General features: G+C 35.0%; 1 protein-coding gene across 1 annotated transcript in view; it reads left to right on the top strand.

Moving 5' to 3' along the window:
* bop1 (BOP1 ribosomal biogenesis factor) overlaps positions 1–15,270 on the top strand; it is a 133,657-nt gene that overhangs the window by 4,061 nt on the left and 114,326 nt on the right. The gene's annotated exons all lie outside the window — the stretch shown is intronic.

Raw genomic sequence — 15,270 nt, 5'->3', positions numbered from 1 at the left:
GCGTTGCCATTTATACTTCTGCGTGCTCTTTGTGTTGCTCTGCAACAACACTTCCAAAACGTTAGCTGGCAGTGGGGTTTTTAGTGTTTTGTTGTTTCTGAAAGCTACAAGTAGCTAAAACTCGCTCATTCTGAGACGAGAACTGGCGGACGTGCAACAGCTTTTATCATAAAGTAAACGCAAAACAAAAGTTTCCATCTTGAGCTCCTTCACGGGACTCGAGACTTGTAAACACTCGCTCCAACGGGTTCGCACAGCTCTCACCCCCACCCACCCTCGTCAGCGATACAAAGCAGACCAATCACCGAGCTTGCGCTACGCATCGTTGCAACGTGTAATAAAATTTTTTTCAGAGGTGCGCGTCAGCCACAGCGAGGAGTACGCAACCCCACGAAGGCTGCGCCAAACCATACGCGTGCGCTTGACGCAGAAGTATAAATCAGCCTTTAGTCCCTTTATTTATATATATATATATATATAAGGGGTTGCCACAGCGGAATGAACCGCCAACTTATCCAGCATATGTTTTATGCAGCAGATGCCCTTCCAGCTGCAACCCAGTACTGGGAAACACTCAAACACACTCACATTCACACTCTACGGCCAATTCAGCTTATTAAATTCACCTATAGTGCATGTGTTTGGATTGTGGGGGAAAACGGAGCACCTGGATGAAAACCACACCAACACTGGGAGAACATGCAAACTCCACACAGAAATGCCAACTGACCCAGCCGAGGGGCGAACCAGCGACCTTCTTGCTGTGAGGCGATTGTGCTAACCACTGAGCCACCGTGTCGCCCTCAATTCCCAACAATATACGTCAATAGAGCTTTTAACAAAAGTACAATTTTTAACTCTGTTTATATTCTAATTATCTTCTTTTAAATAACGTTTGTTTAAAAATTCCCCGTGTATTTATAGCTACCTCGTAAGGACACTTGTATACAACTAGTTTGCTTGTTTTGACACTTTTAAATACGTGGCTAAGAAAAAACTAAATTAGAATTATTTGATGAGGCAAGTAGAAATCTTTTCTATTGGTCCCAATGGGCCATCAGAAAAAATCCTTAGTGTTTCGCCCTGTATAAGTCTGAAATGTCATTTATGAAAGTCTTAAATTTGACTTGAAGCCTGCAGAAACCCTGAGTCATCGGTTATCGATTTTCAGCATTCTTCAAAGTATCTTCTTTTGTGTTCAACAGAAAAAAAGAAGCTCAAATAGGTTTTAAGCAAGTAAAGAGTGAGTAGATGATGACAGATTTTTCATTTTTGGGTGAACTATCCTATTAAGCTGCTTTATGGTGCTGAAAGGAGTGAACATGAGATGATCGTAGGACGTCCTGCTTTGGACATCAGATCTGTTAATCATTCTGAAAGTTTGAGTTTTTCTGTATATATACTGTATTTGCAGCTCGCTGGACTGTACAGATGGCATTTCCATTAGAACAGTATTGCTTATTGCCAAACGTATTGCGTTTAACTGACTTTCTGTCATACGGAGTGTCACATTTCCAGACAGTGTTTTGGAATGAAGTACAGCGACTCCAAAGAGTATTTTGGAGACGTCAACCAGACTAATGTCTGCATGTCCCTGCATTATGGAACATGATATCAAAGCAGCTTGCTTTACTTTAAAGAAAGGCACTCGCACTGGTGTTTATTCATTCAGCAGATGCCTTCATATTGAATAATGATTAATTAGAGGACAATAACTGAAGTGTTAGAAATATAAAGATCAAGACTCTCCCTTGAGCCTTTCGACTACATTTCTTTTTCAATATCGTCTTCGTGTACATAAAGCTATTTTTGCTGCAAATGTGTTTTATTTTTTTCTGGCAATATAACGTATAACTGGTAATCTTATACCATTTAACTTATAACCTAATTTTATAAATGGCATTTGAGTAATAACAAAAAAATTAGCTTCCATTGTCATACAAAAGACTTTTTTAGACCATCCATTTCCAAAGCTTTATTATTATTATGCGTTTCCTTTTTTTTTTTTTACTTTTTATTTAAGATTTTTTCAATATATTACAGAACATCCCCTTCCCCAACAATTTAACCCCTTACACATGAGGTGATACATAAAAAAATAAAAATAATGAAATTATAATAAAAAAAAATAAATAAAAAATTTTAATAGTAAAAAAAAAAAAAAAGTAAATAAATAAAAGGTATTGCCATCATAATTACTTTAAGGGGAATACACTTGTACATCAAGTTACATTGCGTTGCATTGTAGTTACATCAAATTACGGTGACAGTAGGTTAAGCAACTTCTAAATATGTCATAATACTTTTCCACCTCTTCAAAAAAATATCAGTCTTCATTTGTAGACATGCAGTCATTTTTTCCATTATATAGACCTGTTTAAGTCTCTGAATCCACTGAGCTACTTTTTTTGCAACCAGTAATAATATCCTTAGGATAAACTTGTGTCTTCATTATACATTTCTTTGGACAGTGCTCCCAGTAAGCACATAACTGGATTTCGAGAGGTATTTCTATATCTAGTATCTTATCTATTTCTTTTTTAACATTTTTCCAAAATTCTTGAATCTTAGGACAGTCCCAAAAATGTGGGTATGATCTCCAATTTTACCACATTTTCTCCAACACAAAGCTACAGATGGTCCTTTTACATATGTAGATATTACAAAAGGAGTAGTAAAGTACCTTATTTTTTACTTTCCAATCAAATTCTTTCCACAGTTGACTATTAATTCCCTTATGACATCCTTCACATAACTCGGTCCAGACCTCATCCTCAATTACGGTATTTAGTTCTAGTTCCCATTTTCCTTTAACGTGATCTGTATTTTGTACAGTATTATTTACTAATCTTTTATATAAGTGAGAGGCGTGTTTTTTAGTTGGAATGTTTTTTTCTGCAATATTTATGAAGTATTCCTCTTTTATTTGCTTGTTGCATGACTAGAGCTTTTTCTTTGTGGTTTGTAATATAATGTCTTATTTGGAAGAACCTATACATATCTTTCGGTGAAATATTAAATTGTTCTTGGAGTTGTGCGAATGATTTAATTTCTTTTCCAACAAATAACTGATTTATTGTTATAAGACCTTTATCTGCCCATATTCGAAATCCACCATCCCATACAGATGGGAGAAACTCAAATGTTTCCTACTATAGGCATGGCCCTGGATATAGATTCTGGACCTCCAAACATTATTTTTATTTTATTCCAGCGTTTCCTTTTTAACTTGTGATTGCAAATAAAAATTTGTGTCTGATAAAATGTATGTAGTTGTGCCTGATAAATTGATATACAGTTGTCCCTCGTTAATCACGGGAGTTACGTTCTAAAAATAACCCGCAATAGGTAAAATCTGCAAAGTAGTCAGCTTTGTTTTTTTTAATTCTTATAGATAACTCCCCTCACTACACACTTTACTCAGACAGGCATTAACATTTTCACACTTTTCTCTCTTGTTTAAGCACTCCCAAAGTTAGAACCTTCGTAGAAATATAAATCCAGTATAACAGAATGAAATAAACCATTGATGTTTGTTTATTTATTCCCTAATGGTGTCTCTATAGCCGCGTAACATCTACCTTCCTTTAGCATGTGCAGAAGTTCAACTTTTTGTGCGATGGTTAGCATCTTCCTCTGCATATTGGGTGCTACCGCAGGTGCCTTTGACGGTGCAGAACGTTTCGTCGACATTGTGGGGAGAAACTTGCAAACAGTCCAGCACTTCAGAGTCACACTGCTAGGATTGAAGATTTGTCAATTTGGCAAGCTGAACGCATGCTGTACTGTACAGGAGACAAGACACGGAGGAGATTGATTGACAGTGGTCTACAGCCAGTCAGGATGCAGAACACAATGCATGTCAAATAGGCGTGGACCGGTATAAGATTCTGACGTTATGATAATTTCACGGTATCACAGTATTGTGCTCACTGCTCTAAAATAGATTCTTTTTAATTGTCTGGGTAAAAAAACAAAAACTTTTTACCCTTTAAAAACAATATACTTTATTTTTTGAAGGATTTATAATATTTTGGAGCAGTAAACATGTCAGGCTGAATAATTCAAAGGAATCATTGACTTCTGCTGTCTTCATTTGTTTCAAAAACTCAGATTTCTTTACAATTTAAAACGTCATCTATGTATTTTTTTCCTGCTGGAGATGCTGTTGTCCTAAAAAACAAAAAAAAAGAAAAGAAAAAGAAATAAATAATAAATCTTACACATGCCTTAGGAACAGTATTACAGAAAATGTTGGCGGTTTTAAAACTTTGACTTTTCCAAACCGCGGTATTCACCTTATTCTCCGCGTACGAGCGGGCGCAGCCATTTGAATCATTTTGGCTCGAGACATCTGGTCTCATTCACTTCCATTCATTTTTAGACGTTAAAACAGCTTGTTTTGCTGCTTGGTGTTGCAAACTGATATTTTCTTATTATAATATTCTACTTTGTCTGTATTGTCATGCAAACTCTTGTTTGTAGAGTAAGTAGTTTGACCGTTTTCTGCCGTTTATTATTCCTAGTCATTTCTACCATAGGCAGCTGAATCGGAAGTTCTAAAACAATCGCAAAAACGCGCGCACTTCCACATTGAAGAATAAGGTCAATACCCTGAAAACGGTTATTATCCCATGCCTAATGTCAAATTACACAAAAAAATACACGAAACTACAAGGCCGCGAAAAGTGAATCGCGTTATAGTGAGGGACCACTGTAACTGCAAAAATTTACATTTATTTTGTAGAAATTTCTTTGAGATTTCTTCGTTTGGAAATCAGACATATCTGGTTTCCGCTGTCCAGTTTTGTCAAGGCTAAAAGAACGTTTAAAATATAAAAATTTGGGTTGATTGTTTTGCTGTTTTATTTAAATTATCTTAAAAATGTTTCCCAAATTTTTTTAACACTTTAACTGTCTGACTTATTCATTATTATAATCTTACTCTAGGAGTTTTAAAACTTGGGAGTTTTTAGAGAGAAAGCATAAATACAAAATAAATAAAACAAAAGTCGACTCAAGTTAATTTGTAAAGCTCTTTTCACATGAATTATTTTTTTAAAGCTGCTTTACAAAAGGTGCACATTATTTCATTACAATCAAAATCAGACAAGTGAATGTTATTATTTACTAATAACATGGTAGTCAAAATCAGACAAGTGAATGTTATTAGTTACTAATAACATGGTAGTCAAAATCAGAAAAGTGAATGTTATTAGTTACTAATAACATGGTAGTCAAAATCAGACAAGTGAATGTTATTATTTACTAATAACATGGTAGTCAAAATCAGACAAGTGAATGTTATTAGTTACTAATAACATGGTAGTCAAAATCAGAAAAGTGAATGTTATTAGTTACTAATAACATGGTAGTCAAAATCAGACAAGTGAATGTTATTATTTACTAATAACATGGTAGTCAAAATCAGACAAGTGAATGTTATTAGTTACTAATAACATAGTAGTCAAAATCAGACAAGTGAATGTTATTAGTTACTAATAACATGGTAGTCAAAATCAGACAAGTGAATGTTATTAGTTACTAATAACATGGTAGTCAAAATCAGACAAGTGAATGTTATTAGTTACTAATAACATGGTAGTCAAAATCAGACAAGTGAATGTTATTAGTTACTAATAACATGGTAGTCAAAATCAGACAAGTGAATGTTATTAGTTACTAATAACATGGTAGTCAAAATCAGACAAGTGAATGTTATTAGTTACTAATAACATAGTAGTTAATTAAATGACTACTTACTAACAATAAATACATAAATAATTAAATTACTAAAATAATACTTTGATTTAAATAATGAGACATTTTAATGTTTTTTGAGATAAGTAAGCCCAAATTACTTCAAATGAAGCAAACAAATATAACATTGAACAAAATGTATTTAAAGGATGATTTTAAAAATGAATACATTTAATATTAATAAATGCAAATCAATCTGATTCCAGCAAATACTTAACTATGTAGAGCTATAATGAGTTGAAGTTTAATATTGCAGCTTAATAGAAACTAAATATTTTTCCAAATCTATATTTTTATAACTATTAATAATGTTAATTTGTTCAATTATCAAGTTTAACTTCATATTCTTGTCATATTTTAGGTTCAGTGCCTCTATCACAATGGTAATCAGTTGTGGGTCCAAAGCATCTAAAAGACTGAAATCTCCTCCTTTGACACATATTTAAGATATTTTAACTGTGGCCTAAATGTCTCAATACTTTATGGGTACACAATGTCATTTCCACCGTATTCCCTTGAGTGTGAGGAAAGGCAGGGTGTTTATGTCTGGTTTTCACTCTCTAGCGCCGCCTGATGGCACTTCTCTGATAGTGTGACAGACAGGCTGCTGTTTGCTGCTCTGCTGCTGTCAGTGAAAGTCTGAGAGAATCAAACTAATTCTAGCTGATTGGAACTCACAGACTGAGAAACAAGTGTTAAAAGTGATGAAATGCAGGGGTTTGACACAGATAAAGCCAGTATTGATCTATAGCTGTGAGAAAACGGATTAAGTCTGTGCTCAACTCAGAACTTAATAGCTGTCAATCACGTCTGTGACATCACTGCAGCAATGCATTTACATTTACTCATTTAGCAGATGCTTTTGTCCAAAGCCACTTACAAATGAGGAGACATTCAGCGATTCAACAAGAAGAGGCAATACACACAAGTGTTAATTATACGAAAGAACTGTTAGTGCTCAGAGAATTAAGTGCAAAAGGAGGTGGATGTTTATTTATTTTTATATTTATTTTATAAAGAGAAGAGTGTTTCGACAGGTGGTTTGTCAAGCCCACTCACTTATGTGAAGCACACACAATTTTCATCAATTCACAATGTTTTTTTGGGGTTTTTTTTGAGATATGGAGTGATTTGTAAAACTGTATTCGCTGTAAAATTTAGATATTTGGAGTAGAAACGAGACAAAAATTCGAAGTAAGAAAAACACTTTTTGTTGCATAAATCTAATAAATTCTGGATAAATAATTAAATAAAATAAGTCATTTTTTTTAACACCTCCAAACATCATAATTTTTTGTGCTCAAATGTTCTAAACTCTCTTGAAATGCTCTGTCACAGGCCTTAAAAACACATGCAAACTCTACAAATCAAGTGTTCTGGCTTCTGGTCAATTATATTTTAGACTCAGCATTGCATATCTTGCAAATGCGCACGCTCCGATATCGATGCTGAAACGATATAATGTGCAGCCCTAATAGCTATATACAGTATAGAATCATGAATTTATTTTGCTTAAGATCAAGATCACGATTTTCTCATGATTTTGTAGATGTAAAATAAATGCTAATATGAGTAGGCTATTATTTTTGTTATACCTCAAACACATGATAAAACAACAATAATAATATTAGGCCTGTGTGTAGGTGTACTGTTGGTTAAAATGATACATTTTGTAAAGACTTGGAATGGTGGACATGAATAGACTTTAAATACGTCCTGTTTGTTAATTCACAGTGAAGGGATGACATCAGAATACAACTAATCATAATTCTGAAGTTGAATTAATATGTTTGAGATATACAGTTGAAGCCCCCCTGAATTATTAGCACCCCTGTTTATTTATTTTTATCCCCAATTTTTGTTTAACGGAGAGAAGTTTTTTTTTCAACACATTTTTGACCCTAATAAATCATCCCCGGTTTCAATAACTCATTTCTAATAACTGATTTATTTTTTCTTTGCAATGATGACAGTTATTAATCATTTTAATAGATATTCTTCAAGACACTTCTATTCAGCTTAAAGTGACATTTAATGGTTTAACTAGGTTAATTAGGTTAACTAGGCAGGTTAGGGTAATTAGGCAAGTTATTGTATAACGATGGTTTGTTCTGTAGACTATCGAAAAAAATATAGCTTAAAAGGGCTAATAATAATAACCTTAAATTGATTTTAAAAATTAAAAACTGCTTTTATTCTAGCCGAAATAAAACAAATAAGACTTTCTCCAGAAGAAAAAATATTATCAGACATACTGTGAAAATTTCCTTTCTCTGTTAAACATCATTTGGGAAATATAAAAAAAGAAGAAGAAAAAATTCAAAGGGGGGCTAATAATTCTGACTTAAACTGTATGCTTGCCATTTGCCATTAATAACATTATTAGACCATTTTTTCACTGGTAAAATGAGACATTTGTCATTATCAGATTCTCTCTTGCGTTATATTCAACATTATATAGACTAGAGTGGTTATACTGAACCCGTAAACATTTATTTCCATGCACAACACTGTCACTATGAAAGAAAAACATATCAAATGCTTGTCATAATCATAACTCTAAAATGCCATATGATTATTTAAATGATGTGCGCGCTTTCGGTTTCACTTTCACTGCCGAGTGCAGCTCATGTCATGGCTGCCAACACTTGTAGTTTGTTGCAAACTGATCTCTGTTATTTACAACTTTATTATCTGTTATTCACAGCCTGTGCAGGTTCTGTTCACTAAAGTAGACATCAATGGCGGGCACGTGTGCGTCCTCTTGGTAGTAAACAAACAGTGCGTCAACTCGTGTAATTTCGCGTCCGTGAAAACGGCATTACATTAAGACAGAAATGACTTTTTTTGGGGTCAATTATACCTTATAAATACAGCATGTGACACTTTTAACACCATTTGGAGGTGTCCATGTTGCTGAACAAGTGAAGGTTGTTTCTAAACTAATTTCGAGAGGATCATGTACTAATGATTGAACATGGCTGGTCTTGCATTAGCTCTGTATGATCCACCAATCAAGCGATTCCTAACCCATTATAAAGAGCCAGGGTTTCTCACTGCAGTTATCTTCGATTTGAAGAACCCCCCCCCCCCTTTCCACCCCTACTTCTCCACCTTTTCCTTCATAGGGTGGCACGGCGGCCCAGTGGTTAGCACTGTTGCCTCACAGCAAGAACGTCACCAGATCTAGTCCTTTATCAGGCCGGCTGTCGTTTCTGTGCGAAGTTTGCATGTTCTTCCTGTGCTCGCGTGGGTTTTCCGGTTTCCTCCAACATCCCAAAAAACATGCTCTACAAGTGAATTGATCAATCGAAATTCAGCACTACAGTCAAACTCTCATCCAGCAGCATATCTCTTCATAGCAATCATTTTAGTCATCAGCTCTTATCAAAAAGGGGGAGTTGTCGAGATCTACCTGAGCTCAAAGCTCCCCTCTCGCCCTATTTACAGGAGGGAGCCCAGGGCTCAAGCACCTTTTGGGCTCAGGGCTCTCTCCCGGGACTGCATCCCAAACCTGCTTATAATCAATCATCAGCTAAGTGTGAACACTTGAATATATATAAAACAATGTGAAAACTTGTGCGACCGCCTTTTATGCTTCTCTCCTGACCATGAAAATATAATTAGCTGAATCATAGAAAAGCTGAATTAAGATCGAATGTAGGGTCGAATAGAGTTTGCGATCTTTTTCCGATTAATCGCACAGCCGTAATATAATCCCTCATAAAAATCCGTCCTGCTGGTCAGGAAACCTTTGTAATGCAGTGCACATTTCACCAAAACACATTTGTTTATTCAAGCTTTTTGATGAAAGATCAGAAGTAAACATAAAGTGAGTGATTTTTAGGAGATCACTAATGTAGAAACAAGCCTCTTCACACTATTTATTTTCCTGATGGAGTCACTGCACTGCTCATTCGTCTGGATCAACAGCACCTCCAGTGTGAAGTTCAGGGCCAAGGTGTTTTTCTGCAGCGGATGTGTGTGTGACTGACCGCAGGACACTATCAAATTCACAGCTTTGAGCTCTCTCCGTCTGGCGTGGAGTGCAGACCGTGGGCTGTATTGTTCCGTCCGTTTTTTCTTCCCCCTTTTGTTGCTGGTCTTCAGAGAGACGGATCACGGCTCTGACTGATGCACACACAGCAGGCAGAAGTTAATGCGGCTGCCGGAGACGTTATGAATCCTTCGAGATTTCTCCTGCAGCCGTGTGCCGGGGGTGGAGATGACATCGGGACGGGGGTGAAGGAGGCCGCGGAGGCTCGTCTTACCGCAGAATGGACGCCCACTCACTCGGTCCGCTTCCATTTGACGTTTAATTGACTAATTAATTGCGTATCGGCGCGGATGTTGATGAGTGTTTTCGGATCGTTCCGTCCTCGACTCACTCAATAACTCAGAGGAAGCGAGAGCGGTAATGAGAGACTCCAGGCCCTCGGAGCGGAACCGGGACGGCCCGCCAGCACACATTAAAAACACATATTGTGCAAAAAAGACTAAAGCATACGTGTGCGCGAGGTTTCAGAGCGGATGTGGAGGAGATGTGCTCCAAAGGCCTGTCAGTGCTTTTATATCTCAGTGCGTTTGTGTCAATTGTTAGCCGAATTTAAAAAAGTGCTCATTTTTAGGGTCTATTAATGCTGTCCATCGGTCAGTGTATCTTTTGGTCATTGAATTTTCATTTTAGAAGTTTCAATTTTCGTTTTTTAATTTTAAAACGAAAATCAAAAAACGACTCATTTTTCATTTTTTTTAATATCCGTTTCTAAAATAAAAATTCAATGACCAAAAGATACACTGACCTCCATCACACCCATTTTTATTACATCACCTTTTATGTGGTGGGCCGTTATCGGCGTCAACGTGCTGCCATCCATCAAAGTCCCATAATGCAATTCAAAACTTAAATAATAATAAAAAAAAAACAATTATGCAAATTTATGGATATTTCATAGGTTTATATCTCAGTGCGTTTGTGTCAATTGTTAGCCGAATTTAAAAAAGTGCTAATTTTTAGGGTCTATTAATGCTGTCCATCGGTCAGTGTATCTTTTGGTCATTGAATTTTCATTTTAGAAACGGGTATTAAAAAAATGAAAAACAAGTCGTTTTTTTGATTTTCGTCTTAAAATTAAAAAACGAAAATTGAAATTTTAAAGCATTTTTTGATTTTCATTTTTGAATTTTTAAACGAAAAATTAAAAAAACGACTCGTTTTTCGTTTTCATGATGAAAAACGAAAAAACAAAATTCAAAAATGATTTTATTTTTCATTATTTTGTTTTGAATAACAAAAACTAAAATCACCAGAAAACAAAAACGAATAAAGACTTGTTTTTTATATTCCAAAACCAGATAGGCAGACTCATTTACGATGACGCAAAGCTGTCACACACAGGCTAGCCTACTATAGGCTATAATTTTTTTCCCCATTTAATAATGTTATAAAAGGTATTTTCTTGTTATAACTGTGTTTTAAGACATATTTTCCTCATTAAGACAACATATTTCTCATATAAGGGCCGGTTATAGGCTACGTGTTTATTTTTAGTTAGCACGTTTTAAATGAAACAACCTTTATTTTGACATTACATGCAAGCATTAGGTTAATTTACTAAACACTTTTCTGAAAAGAAAGTTTTAATATTGTTAAAACCATAATACTTCCACTTCCTGAAGTTTTACCACGAATCTTTTTAAGTGAGGGAGGCATTAACACAGTTGTTTGTTACGCACATTTCAATAAATCAAAATATTTTAAAATAAAAATTAACAATTAATTTTATCTGAATATATAATGCATAACATTAAATAATGCATATGTCATCAGTTGTTGTTTTATATATCCGGCTTCAGTGAGGAAAATATGTATTAACAAAGTCCTGTTATCACAAGAAAATACCTTTTATAACATTATTAAGTGGGGAAAAAAATAATAGCCTATAGTAGGCACAGGCTAGCCTGTGTGTGACAGCAAATCGTAAATGCGTCTGCCTATCTGGTTTCAGAATATAAAATATTTATTCGTTTTTGTTTTCTGGTGATTTTAGTTTTTGTTATTCAAAATCAAAAATGAAAATCAAATCGTTTTTGAATTTTGTTTTTCCGTTTTTCATCATGAAAACGAAAAACGAGTCGTTTTTTAATTTTTCGTTTAAAAATTCAAAAATGAAAATCAAAAAATGCTTTGAATTTCAATTTTCGTTTTTTAATTTTAAAACGAAAATCAATAAAACGACTCGTTTTTCATTTTTCAATATCTATTTCTAAAATGAAAATTCAATGACCAAAAGATACACTGACCTCCATCACACCCATTTTTATCACATCACCTTTTATGTGGTGGGCCGTTATCGGCGTCAACGTGCTGCGATCCATCAAAGTCCCATAATGCAATTCAAAACTTAAATAATAATAAAAAAAAACAATTATGCAAATTTATGGATATTTCATAGGTTTACTCTCCTTTTTAAAATGTTTTTTTCGTTTATTCATTGCCTGGAGTAAGTGAAGGAGTGTGTGTGATTTTAAAGAATATGGAAACAAGCAGACGTACTCTGAAACAATCTGTAAGACATAATATATACAGAAATAAGTCCAGAAAAAAGTACTGGCGGTTTATTTATAACCAGGTTTTTGTATTGTAATTTACAATACCAAACAAGGCAACGTATCTCCAAAAGACAAACGATTAAAAATATGAATAAAAGCCTCTTTTTCTAACTTTGCAACATCAAAAATTGTTTGGTCCTATAATGCAATAAAAAAAGAAAAGAAAACTAGTATGCAAATTTATGGATATTATATAGTGTTGCTCTCCATTTATACCTTTTGCTTCATTTGTTCATTGCCTGGAGTGAGTGAGAGTGCGTGTGATTTTTAAGGAATATGGAAACGAGCAGACGTCCCCTCCTCTGTCTGATTCATGCGTCATCTGTCATTGGTAACTTTCAGGACTCAAACGCTCGCCGTCACGCTTTTGCTTTGCAACATCTTCAGCCCACGTCGGTTTCGCGGTCAAACTGGCTTCAGGCCACACGCCGCCAGACGTCCTGAAGAGCTTGTTTTTAATCTGAATCCACACCGTGAGCTCCACTCCAACATCATCTGGTCAAATCATCTGTCAAGCGCCGATTCCTCCGCCCACGCATCCTCCGATTTTATTACCAGACCTCGCCGTACAAACCAGTGCGTTGCTTTCACGTGGATGAAATTGAATCACAGTGCATGGGCAGATTAGATAAATAATTTAGCATTAAAAAGTTTGAATATGTTGGTTTAATCTGTTTTGCACAAATTAGATTTTGAATGCAAAATACATGTTTTTGCGCATAATAAATGATAAAAATAATAAAACATTATATTTGTAAGGTGCTTTTTTTTAAAAGCCAAAGTGCTACAGTAAAAAAAAAAATGAACACATTAAAACAACAACACACGTTTAATAGATATTTGATCATTTTTAAATTAGTGCTGGACAAAGATTACTCATGATCAATTGCATTCAAAAGAAAAGTTTTGTGATCAGATGGTATGTACAGTAGTCAACATTTAAAGTGGATCAAAATTGTTCTAAGGAAAAAATAGGTGTTGAATAATTTTAGGACAACTTTGATTAATAGTTTGATCAAATGTTGATACTATACCATACTACATATGTAATACATACACCTATATAAAAACACAACTATACAAAACCAATTTTTTTGCATATTTAAAATTAGATATAATTTTGTAAATAAAATAAATTTTAATTAGTTTTACAAGTTTATATATATATATATATATATATATATATATATATATATATACATACATACATACATACATACATACATACATACATACATACATACACACACCACACACACACACACACACACACACACACACCACACACACACACACACACACACACACACACACACACACACACATACACATACATACATACATACATGACCGTCAAGTGTTAGAGTATTTGTTTTTTATAGTTTAGTATAAGATACACTTCTTGCATACATTAGACATATCCTTTTATTAAACCTCTCTTAAGTCCAGAGAGATATATTAAATTTGTCTTGTGATATTTTTTCTATCAGAAGTACCATCACCCTGGAATCTATTTTTTTTTTCCATAAAAATATGCTTAATGCGGCACGTTTTCTTTTTGCTTCTGCACAAAGATGCACCATGCTAAATGTTTAATTTCAAAATTGATCTCAAGCATTATCTGACACAAACCTGAATTATTTATTTATTTTATTTTTAAAGACTATGGTTGTTCATTATCTCCGTTACACTTTACAACAAGGTTGTATTAATGCATTTACTAACATGAAAAAACCATGAACAGCACATTTATTACAGGATTTCTTCATGTTTGTTAACATTGGTTAATGAAAATACAGTTGTTCATTGTAGTTTTGTGTTAACTCCCTCACGGTGCATTAACTAATCATAACAAGCATGATTTTGAATGTTAATATATGCATTAGTAAATGTTGAACTAGGATTAATAAATGCTGTATTGTTTATAATTAGTTCTTGTTAGTAAATACATTAACTTATGAAACCATATTGTAAATCGAGCAATATCTAAATAAACTTTGGATTGTTAATCAACACATCGAGTTGACTGGTGAAAAAGCGTCAGATTATAGTGTTGTTTTTTCTTCAGATCAGCGAAACATCTGTTTTACAACTTGTTACTCGTGAGTTTAAGAAGTATAACGCCACTGAAAACCTCCTGATATTCTCCGTTTTGCTCTGGCTGCAGATTTGCAGTGAATATTGGATATGAACAGGTCACGTCCTGATTTGGCCTGCGGTTTAATGACTCAGAAGAGCCGGTGTCAAACCCCCAACCCTTCCTGTCCAGAACTCCCCTTCAGCTTGTTTTTAGATCTTTAGCGCGAGCGGAAAAAAAAAGAGCATCCGTCCCATCGGGCTGCGCATTGAGGAACGCAGCGTCTTGATGTGGATTTAACTGGGCTTCGGGGAGGAAGTGTTTCACTTAGCTCTGCTCTCCAAGAGATAGCGGGACGTGGAGGAGCCGTAAATCAGCGCAGGTTGCTCACCTGCCCGTCTCAGGCTCCAGAGACTCGCGGCGGCTCAAAGCTGCTCTTCCCTCGACCCTGTTTTCTGTGCGCTCGGCCGGCCGCTGACTGATGGCCTGTGCTGAAAAACAGCCGCTGCTTTCATCCCCGGCAGGATGTGCAGCTTCTGCTGACTGCGTTTGTGCCGCACGCGTAAATCACACGCACGACGTCTGACGCCAAATGAGAGAAACTGCATATCTGAAACATCCCGACTGCTATAAAAAGACTATAAAAAGTTTTGTGTAATGTCGTGAAGTATCTGAAATCGTCTATTTTGCTGAATTTCATAAAACAGAATAGATATAAATATAACCTGCTGTTAATAAAATTGCAATTTATTAATCAGTGGAGTTTAAAATAACTGTATTAAAGTTGGTGTTTAACTGCATGATATATAGAAAAGTTTTGA

The sequence above is a fragment of the Danio aesculapii genome, chromosome 19 (assembly GCF_903798145.1).
Source record: "Danio aesculapii chromosome 19, fDanAes4.1, whole genome shotgun sequence".
In the NCBI taxonomy this organism is placed as follows: Eukaryota; Metazoa; Chordata; class Actinopteri; order Cypriniformes; family Danionidae; genus Danio; species Danio aesculapii.
This window is presented reverse-complemented; position numbering and strand designations above follow the sequence as displayed.